The 11219-nt window shown below is 36.5% G+C and overlaps 1 long non-coding RNA gene and 1 pseudogene across 1 annotated transcript; both read left to right on the plus strand.

The window, feature by feature from the left end:
* Positions 1–6545: 6545 nt before the first annotated feature.
* On the plus strand, positions 6546–9321 carry LOC122063114. The gene is made up of 2 exons (XR_006135202.1): positions 6546–8935; positions 9015–9321. It is a non-coding gene; the product is annotated as an uncharacterized LOC122063114 (long non-coding RNA).
* Positions 9322–9368: 47 nt separating this feature from the next.
* LOC122063113 lies at positions 9369–11219 on the plus strand (annotated as a pseudogene).

Genomic DNA, 11219 nt, shown 5'->3' on the forward strand with positions numbered 1-11219 from the left:
ACTAGGGAAAAAGATATTCTTCTGGACTCCATTATAAAAAAAAAAAATTAAAAAAAAAAGAGTAGGCTATGGTGGATACACATTGCATGAGCAGTTTAACCCAACTTTGTAAGAATTCCTTCCAAAAATTTCCACTCCAATCTATTACGGTTCTCATGTCTAACTTGAAAGAAGTTTCATACACATATGATGCAATTTAGAATGATTTCATCCGTTAATTCAGGCGAATATGAGAAAAAGAGTTGTAAACATGGGCATGTCTAAATGTAAATTACAAATTTGTAACATAATTTATTATCTTTTAAATGCCCATATATCTATAATAGTGTATCAGTTCAAAGTAGAGTTAGATGCTTAATTTAGCTTTTAAACTTTAAATTGCCAACATAAGCCACCTCTACTGTTGTCAAGCGTAATCATATAAAATTATAACTCTCAAGCCATCTTAAGTCCTTGGATCTGCACTACACGCTGTGTCATGCAATGGAGGATCCTAACCTTGTATTGTTTCCTAGGCATATTCATGATCCTAAGGATTGTTTACAAAGGTTTTAACTGGATACTCATCAACATCACCCCATCCAGAGGATGGAATTGGCAGATTTAATAAGAGGGAATCACCAATAAGCCTAGAATCCCCCTCCCCTCTTTGTCCTCTTCATTAGGAGGAACTAGATCTTGCTCTAAATAAGGTAACAGTGGTTGTTGTAGTTATTTGTAGGGCTAGTAGAGACCAGCTTGAACACGATAAAGAGGTCACCTAGTTAATTAAGTATAATAAGATAGCTCAAAATGAGGTGAGGATTGGCTCAGAGAGGGAACACGAGAAAGCAAGAGAGAAGTCCAAATTAGGCTACACAAGTGGGACTACAAACATGGCATGCCTGTTGTAGCAACAGTTCGGGATCAATATCAAAGTTCCAGTCAGTCAATTTCATTAGTGTAGATATCTCTGTCAAAGGCAGGGAAGCCATTGATTTCTGCCCAAAACCGGTTCTTTGCACTGTTGAATGCCTCTTCACTAAGTGAATCAATCCAATGAAGCAAAGTCTCATAGAATTACATTACCTTCTTGGCTTCCAAGAGTATTCCCCATGGAATGAAACCAACTAAAGGTGCAAAATTTCTACTGCCATGAGGGTACAGTAGGCTGCCAGGACCCTGAAGAAATATTAGACCCCATTAACATTCCCACTACACCTTGATCAAATTATAGAAACATAAAGAAATTTGTAACAACAGGGCAACAAATTTAAGAATTAGATTTCTAACATTGGATTGAAAACCATAGTGATTCAAGGAATAGAAGTTACTCATTTCAGAGAGAAAAAAAAGAAAAAAAAAGCAGGTTTCTCAATTTGAAAAAAAATTTTCCCTTTCCTTTCAGGGATAGAGAATGGGTAGAGATTCGAACGGAGCCACTTTTCAAGTCATGTAAAGATGATGCTCAAGGAACAAAACCAAATTATAAATTGTATTCTTGAACTCATAAGGAAAATAATTTTCAATATCCCATTTGCAGTTTAGAGGCATAGGCAAAGACAAAGTTGTCATGGTTATGGGGAAAAGAAGCAAAATGGAGTTCCCATTTCAAAATAAACAAAAGAAAGAAGACATTTATCTTTTGATATGTAGACCCAAACAGAGTTTTTCCATCACAATTTTGATTGTGACTAGAAATTCATTGATGCTTACCCAGCTTCATGTCTCATGGAACCTTCATGATGAATTTAGATATGTGGTTTTGTATCACAGACACAAGGATTTTGAGTCCTTTACACAAACCAAAAACACATGCATACAATCACTGACATTTGCTTCTATGTAAAGTTTCAGCTTAAATTCTCCATCCTTTTCCATTTAAAAGGAGATATCTTTAGACAAAAGTTTCGTTGTAATATTGCATATATCTTTAGGAAAAAGTTCTATACTTTGGTATTTCCTACTTGCAATTTGGTGCTCCAAGCAACCAACGAAGGCATGCAGTCTGCTAGAGCTACAGATACCTTAAAGAAACATTGGCCAAGAATCCAAAGTCATCCAGTTGCTTAATCATTTCTATCCGAAGGATGGAAGAACTGTAATTGGGTCCTATTAATACTTAAGCATGTTGAGGATAGGATAATGCCGCAAATAAAACTGTTAACACCTAGGAACAATTATATCATCAAGAAATTTTAAGCATATATACTTTAAAACTGACCTTTCTAAACAACAAGGTGGAAAGGGATAAGGAGGCATGAAAAAATAAATGATTAGGTACATGAATTGTGGAATCCAGAAAAAACCCTACCATTTCTCACTCCAAAACCTATTTATCCACAACCACCTTATATAATAATCTCCAGCAACATTTCTTAAACTTTCCTCCTAACCACTTGTCCTCCCTCCCATAAACTAACTTGATTTTCTTTTCCTGCCTGTTATGATATGTTGATCATAAAAGAATAATGTCATTTCCATTTTTTTTTCCCATACAAAACACCCATGAGGACACCTCAGCATTCTGGAATGAATTCCCAATCATTAAAGCCCAAAACTATTTGCAACAACACTCCCTGTTGTAATCAGGGGCTTTTAGTTTTGGATGTGCTTCCATGGAAATGGGACTTTATGGGCCAGGGTATGAGTTTTGATTTAACCTGGATTTCAGTCATTAGCTCCTAAGGGCGTCAAGTCGCTATCTCTAGATTTTGGATGTTTATACATTCCAATTTACTTTAAGAAGGACCTGCAAAGGTTTACGAAGCTTGGTTTAGGAATTTTAGTCTATACATACTTGAATGCAATCAAACTTTTGAGTGCTATTCACTCCTCTAAGAGAAAGGGTTCTCTTCCTTTTGGTTGATGGGCAACCATGTTTGTTCACTCTAGAGTTTCTATCAAAATCTTGTTGCTGACCAAAATATGAGCCATATATGAGGACATCGTATACACTGGATCATTAGATAGAGAATTTTGAATCAGTATTATTCTTCCTTCATTAGATACACATCTTCTCTTTCACCGAAGCAATCCTTGTCATTACAAAGTTCCACATCATAGTGGAATTAGAAGTGCCACAATAAGGATCCGCAAGTAGCTAAAAGAAATCTCCTCAGTAACACATCCAAGGCTCTGAGGATTCGAAGGGCAGGAGGCAGAAACATAATAAAGTTTCTTCTTCTAAGTTCGAAAACCCAAGTCTTCAATATGCCCCACCAGCGTACCAGTTCTCAACCTCAAACATGACCTTTTAAGATGGAAAAAAGGAAATTAGAAAGTTCAAGACAAATAGAGAAATGTTTCATAACAGAAAACAGTAAAGAGAGTAGCAATTAAGTTAGGAGCAACTCATTGAGAAGAGACACTCCTAATACCTTGGAGCAACTCGCTAAGAAATTAAACCAACATAGCACAATATCTCTTGGCATAGTGACAATATCCCTGCTATAAGAATAATTCTAGTATAGTTGTTGAGAGTCTTCGTATGCACTCTGATCTCAAAGCAACCCATGGCAAAACTCTGCCCTCATTATTCGGTTAGATCTCTAAATTCTCTGAGCAATCATTACTTAAGGAAAATCATAGTAAATAGGCTACCAAAAAACCAAGAGATTACATATCTTAAAGCCAAAAATCAGTTCAATTCAGTCAAAAATTTCAATCAATAATACATGGTTATCACTTACCTGTGTATTAAATGATAAGTTCACAACATGTTTCCACATCGTCTTCCATCTAGCTTGGGCAAGAGAACCATGAAAAATCTCATTTTGAAGTAGAGAATGTGTCTTACCCCTAAAATATCCAACACAAAATACATCTGAATTATATAGTGAAAATTAAAACTAAGACTTGATAAAGAAGAAACAATTGACAGTTCATTATAACAAGGAAATCATTCAACAAAATCTTGAATGGGCAACAAGAATGGATGACCGAAGCCGTTAAAATTGTTGAATCATCGATAGAAGTACTTGTTAGACAGAAGGTATGAAAATCTGGAAGGAATAGAATAAGAATTGAAGATAATCAACCTCAATAAGCAAAAAATACTTGAAAGTTTCACCTAATTTTGTCACCCCTCGGCGATGATGACACAAGAAGAATTACATGTTGGACATTTTAGACTTGGAGAATTTTTGAGCTTAGGGTAGAAAATGACCATTTCCCCCTATAAACTTTAAAGAGAAAGTGTTTTCAAAAAGTGGATTTTGACATTGTAGATTAGTGTCGCTTGTCCCTCAAGTCGGATACTACACATTGATGCGAGAACGATGTGAATCGGTCGCCAATTTCCCCTTTTACTACATGATTCAGATATCTACTTTACATGTATTTTTGTAAAGGTTCCCAGTAGATACTGCATTCGTATCTCTTATTATTGGATAGTGTTTGGCACGAACTTTCCAACAACATATTACATGTCGAATTCCGACTAACGGTTTAAAAGATATGACCATCGAAAGTTGACTCCAAAGTTTGGCCTTAGATTCCATTTCAAGCAACCATGGAGTGCCATGTTGTGCCAACATCTTTTGTCAAAAAACAAGCCTTTTTGGACAATCCTCTCTAGTTTTTTAGTCCCACATTGGAAACAAGAGAAGATTGTCTTAAATCCTAAGGCTATAAATATAGCTTTTCCCCTCTTCCAAAAGGGAGGAGAATAATTGAGAAATTGGGAGAGAGGATGGCCCGTTTTTGGCTAACCTCTTCCCTTTAAAACCAAATATTCTTTAAGTTTAAAAGTTTAACAAATTAATTATTCATTGAGCTGGGAGAGGTAGTTCGGTTCTGTTCGGTTCGATTTGGGGGTTGAAGCACAAGGGTTATCTCCCATTGTTTCTTGATTAAAGCTAGGTTTGAGGTAACTTTCTTATCCCAATGGCAATTTTGAACTAGTTTAACTTATTTAATAGATTGTGTTCTAATTTATTAATGTTTGGTTCATGTAGATTTAATTATATTGGTTTGTTTTTAATTTAATTGGTTCATTTAGGTGTAATTTGATTTAATTCAATTAATTACATCTATTTGATTCAATTAAATTTATTTAGGTTCAATTAGATTAACTAAAGTTTAATTGGGTTCAAGTTCAATTACATTAACTAAGGTTTACTTAGGTTCAGTTATGTTTAATTAATTTCAAATTGATTTAATCTGATTTAGTAAGTTTAATTAGGTTTTCTTGGTTTGTTATAATATCGGGTCAATTATGGGTTTAGTTAGGTTCATTGATTTCCTTTTAATTGTTAAATTTTATTTTAATCTGGATTGTTAGACTAGGATACAGACCCTTGACCTAATCCTATCTCCTTGTTCTCCTTTTCTCTTCCTTCCTTCTTCTTCAGCTGCCCTAAACCTGAAACTACTTATTTCCCCTCTCCAACCCTTTTCTTACCTTGGCTGAACTAGGGGTGAAATAGGCTTGGGTTGGGCCGGGTTTTTGAAAACCCTAACCCACCCCTAGGTCCTCAAAATTCAACCCAAGCCCAACCAAACCCTACCGGTTTATGTTTAGGCCCAACTCTAACAAGTTCATACCAACCCTAACCCGCCCTAATTGACCTTGTCAGGGCTGGGTTGGGCCGGGTTTTACTCCTTAAAAATTTCTTTGCTCTCGAGTCCTAAAGGAACTTGCAAATCTAGTATTAGGGATGTCAATCGGTCGGTTCAATTTGGTTTTGGTTTGGTTGAATCGGTTTTGGTCTATGAATGAGGGAGACCAAAATCAATCCATTAAAGAACTTTGGTTTTCGGTCGGTTTCGGTTTTGGTCCTGGTCGGTTTCGATTTATTTTGTTTTTTCAATATTGGGTTAATACCAGTTTAGATCGGTTTATTATGGGCCTTGAACCATAATGAAATCTTACATTCATAACTTTTTTTTGGTAATGTTACATTCATAACTTATAGTGACAAGATATGACGAAAAAAACACTTAAAATTTATGATTAAACCATGGTTTATCGTTGTAAGGAAAATATAACTAATATTGAAAGTTGAAACCAATGGATAACAAATTACTGAGAAGATAACTAATATTGAAATCACAAAATGAATCCTATTATCCAATTGTTCATTTAACTATCTAACTAGTTTTGTATGATGAACAAAGAAATCATGAATCATTATTACAAATTACAAATCAATTTATATATTCATGACCTAATATTCAATGATTTGTAACAATTTCCCTTATAATAAAAAAAATTCTCCCTAATATTGGAAAAAATGGATAGTAAATTTATAATCTCATAATCATTTAATTTTTTTATGGGTTTTATTCGGTTTGGATGGGTGTTTTGCTGGTCTCAACATACCTCAGTCCAAAACCGTTTGGTTCGATTCAGGTTTTATTGGTGGTCGGTTTTATCGGTTAGGGTTATGTTTTGACACCCCCTGCTATTTACCTCTTTCATTTCTCACCAGAAACCCTAGCAATCATTCTCTACCGTCATGCTTCCTTTCTCTTCGGCCGTTTCGAACCAGATTCGGTTCTTGCTTCAGAGCTTCAACGACTCCAACTTTGATTCGATCTTTCGCGAGCTATGTCAGGTATGCTTAAGTTTCTGTATCTCTTTCTCCCACTTTACCCCTTTGTCTAACCCCGATACTGCTTACTTCTTGGTTATTGTAGATTGTCTCTCACGTATCGTCTTGATTAGATACCTGAACCATATATGTCATTTGATGTTTTCTGTTATTGACATTCCCGACGACCACTTAGTGTTAATTGTTTCTGTTTGTCTACTGACTTCTGTACAAATGAAGGTCGGATTACATGGAACGGTTTAGCATACAAATGACTGTTCTCTATACGTCTCAGTTTCGTTGTCATCCTTCCATAAGATTACTGTCTTGTCGATTCTGCAAGATCTGTGATCGATACCTAATCTGGTTACCAGTTATGCATCTTTGTCTCAAATCATCTTGTGAACATGTACCCAAAGTCCGTAGAATTAGACTTTGCATGGAACGTGTTCGACGCAATGCCTTACAGAAACCTGGTTTCTTGGACTGCTTTGATTTCTGGACTTTCCCAGAATGGGGGATTCAGAGAAGCTTTGAGAACTTTCACTCAAATGTGAAATACTTGAGAAAAGCCTACCCAATTCGCATTTTCAAATGTAATTCAATCTTCCGCCTCCCTGGAGTCACTTGAAATTGGGAAGCAACTGCATTCTCTTAGTATAAAGATGGGTTTTAATGATGAATTATTTGTGGACAAAAATCTTGCTGATATGTACTCGAAGTGTGGGGCTCTAGCAGATGCTTACCAAATTTTGAGTGAAATGCCATATAAAGATTAGGTTTCATGGACAGCGATGATTGATGGATACACAAAGAATGGTAACTTTGAGGAAGCTTTGTTATCTTTTAGGAAGATGATTCATGAAGGGATCACCGTCAATCAATATGTCTTTTGTAGCACATTAGGCACTTGTGGGGCGCTTAAGGATTCCACATTTGGGATGTCTCTTCATTCATGGATTGTGAAAATAGGATTTGAATTAGAGACTTGTGTGGGCAATGCTCTCACAGACATGTACTCAAAAGCAAGGGATATGGAGAGTGCATTTCGTGTGTTTGGGATTGACTCTGAGTTGAGGAATGTAGTGTCTTATACTTCTGTTGGTGAAGAATATTAGAAAATTTAAGTTGTGAACCATGACATTTTAGTGTATAACACACGTTTGTTTAGAGTCTTTGGCTCTTGACTTCGCATAAGGCACTTTTTCTCCTCTTTCCAAGGTCACAGAGCTTGGCTAGTCCTAGATAACATTTGTTTTCTCTACTTTTTATTTTTTTTTGAGTATGCTTCTATTTTATTCAGGAAAGAGGAGACTGGGTGAGGGTTAATTTTTGCTTTGGAAGAAACCATGACATATCTGTATCTTTTGTTAGTCGATTTAGCTCCTCCCCGGTCATTGATATATCTAGACAACATGCTGTGATGAACTTCACCAATGTAAAATAGTTCTTCATTATGTAGGTGAGTTTAGAATTTAGAATTTAGAATTTAGAACAATCAAATTATTGTGTGTCAACTGTTTACTATTAGCTCAATTATATATCTTTCTTTCCTTTTCCATCTATATTTAAAAACATTGTGTTTAGTAAACCAGCTGTATTACTAAAACCATTGTTACATGGGTTTGGGTACTGGATTAGTTACATGTATGTGATGAGGAGTTGGATTGATCTGACGTTTTGAACTTAGGATATAGAAACATGTATGCAATAATGGGTATGGGGACAAGCCTTCAGCTGAAATGTGTCAAAAGGAAGGTTATGACCAAGTGTCCTACTGCTGGGATTTGTGTTGGACATATATCCTGTACCCATAATCATGTTCTGTAGTGTTGGCACAATTACTAACTATACATGAAGAGTCTAGGTAACAATGTAACATTGGCTAAAACTATAGTTCAGTGGATGTTATACTAGGTATTACCTAGCTAGTTGAGTCCTACCTATTTCAACTGGCTTTTGTTGAAGAGTGATGCGGATCCGGGTTCCAAAATTCGGAATCAGATTGCTTAGGGGCCCACAATTAACAAATAATTCAATTTAAACAAACCAGTGGTAGTAATGTAATTTATGGCACAACTTAAAAACCTTTTTTAGAATGAAATAGCTGAATGAGGACAGATCTGGAATTAATCCCAAAGAAAACTCAATTCTGGAAATTTATTTGATGTTTATAATAAAGAATGGCAGAATTGTAATTATAAGTCACCAATCTAATTAATGGGAATCAAGGAATAACGTTAGATGAGGGAGGGGTATTCTGGAATTAGAAATAAAGAAACTCAAAGGGAATTAAAAGTTAAAGGCTGGGGTATAATAGGAAAAACGAAATTAAAGGGTTGTAAACCACAACTCACGAGTCTATCTTCTCTTTCCTTAGACAACCAGCAGAGGCGGAAGAAACCAGCAGCTTGCGAGGGGTAAATCTCCTTCAAATCTCCCCTATTAGGCCTGAGATTTCAGGTGATGATGCTTCACTAAAGGGCCTCTTGATTTCAGATGGGAAATACTTCAGAACAGCAATGCAAACAGGGGCTGTAGTGCCTGCAAACCAGATTTGGCGGTAGGTTTAGGTAACCTGAGTTGCAGGTTTTTGTTTCTCACAGCAGGAGTCATCTTCAGGCATGATATTCAAGGGTTAGGGTCGCCTTGGAGAGGGCTTCCTTCGACTAAAATCTCAGTCCAGAAACCTTAAAGGAGAAAGAGGTCAATCCTCTAAACTGGGGCTGTATCTACCGCCCAGAACAGGGAACCGATAACAGCAATAGAGAATAGGAGTGGTAGGAAGGAGAAAAGAAGAAGATAAGAAGGAAAAAGAGAAGAGTTCAGAGAGAGAACAAGAGATAAGCAGCCCACGGCAGTGGTGCCACCATCCTAGCTTCTCTTTGGCAGCTCAAGACTTATGACTGCCTTCGTCTCCATCTCCCTAAACAATTCTGTGAGCTTCCCCTTATGCCATTCCCTGTCGGTTCCCTACTTATCCAACGAAAGAGCAGTTCTTGGATTACTTGGAATCCGATGCCAAGTTGTTTGATTTGAAGCCCGTGTTCAACGAGACTGAAGAACGCAGAGTATGATCACAATCTTGGGTTTTGGAGGGTCAAGACTATGGGTTTGAAGGAGGAGGAGACAATATGTCTGTCGGTGGTTGGTGGTGGCTATCGAAGAGAATGCAGAGGCAGTGGTGCCGGAGATTGAAGGGATGACTCAGTTTAATGGCCCTAGAGTACACACCAGTCATTATAAGAACAGTCGGATTTTTGACGGCAAGAGAATTCTGGTGGTTGGCAGTGGGAATTCAGGGATGGAAGTTTGTTTCGACCTCTGCAACCATAATGCTCGCCCTTCTCTTGTGGTCAGAGACGCAGTAAGTACATACATGCTTACTCTCTCTCTTAAGCAATACCCCATTTCAGTATAAGTAGCTCTAGCCCTAGTAACTTGGTTTCAGAAGAGATAAGCAAAACCTAGTTACAAATTTTTGACTCTCTCTCTCTTTCCAAGAAAGCCAAGTAGAAGAATTTTGACTTTCTATAAATTCCGAAACAAATCTAACAGAAAAGGCCCTTTTAAGGTTTCCATTTCAAATCTAACAGTAAAGACCCTGGCCAATAGTTATTGGTGCATTGTGTTTATTTCTGATGTGGAGTTTCCCACACAAAGATCACCGTTCTTGCTTTATAATTTCAAGGTATTTGCTATTCTTATTTAATACATCTTAAATTATTGCTCAATTTATTATTTTTTGGTCAAGAAATCATTGCTCAATTCAGTTACTAAATATTTTAATTTGTAGAACTGATCATGATCTTTCAGTTTCAGTTTATCAACAATATAGATGATGTATGCACAAAACGGATCAGCGATTTACCAGAATATCACAAGGTTTGTCTATTTTTTTATGTAATATTTAATTAATGATTTTTCAATTAGAACTTATATTAGTTGTCTGTGGGGGGAGCGGGCATTAAGATGGTAATTGACATTCTATAATTCCTAAAGGAGGAAACAACAATGCATTAATAACAAAAGAAAAGAAAAAAAAGACCCAATACCAGATTTCTTGCATCTAATAAATTTTAAATATAATTTCCCCTAAAAAAAAACTTTTTGGCTTTGGAAATTGGTATTGGATCCCATGTATTGGCAAATCTTTATTGGTATTGGTTGTGTTCTATACCAATGCTTAACTGATCTTAAAGCTGGTCAATGAATTAAATTAGGAATCAATTACTATTATGTATATGCCAATCAGACTAATACCACGGGATACCGTGGTTAAAACAGACATAAGCTTTGTTTTTCATCATTTTTTTTTTTCCAATTGTTCCTGATCGGAGGTGGAACTGTCTGAGTGCTTTCATCTGAAGTGGCCAATGGATTTTTTTTTTTTAAAACCATGTCTTGTGACATTTGGCCCTCCTAAAAATCTGTTGGCTAGGGCTAGTCAAATCTGGTCGATGTGGAACTTGAACTCTATTCGGTTTTGTTATGGACCCTCTCAACTAATGAATAACTCAATTGAAATGTGTAATGGCAATCCCGTAGTGAATTCAGTGCATATCGCACTGGTTGTAGCCTTTGCTTGTAGAGCAGGCGCCAGGTTTGTGGTCTAGGGATCAACTCCTGTCACATGCATTCCCCCCTTCCCTATTGTGTGTGAGTAAAGTCCCCTTGGGCAGTTCCTTAGGATATAAATAACAA

This window comes from Macadamia integrifolia, unplaced genomic scaffold (assembly GCF_013358625.1).
Source record: "Macadamia integrifolia cultivar HAES 741 unplaced genomic scaffold, SCU_Mint_v3 scaffold1194, whole genome shotgun sequence".
Classification (NCBI taxonomy): Eukaryota; Viridiplantae; Streptophyta; class Magnoliopsida; order Proteales; family Proteaceae; genus Macadamia; species Macadamia integrifolia.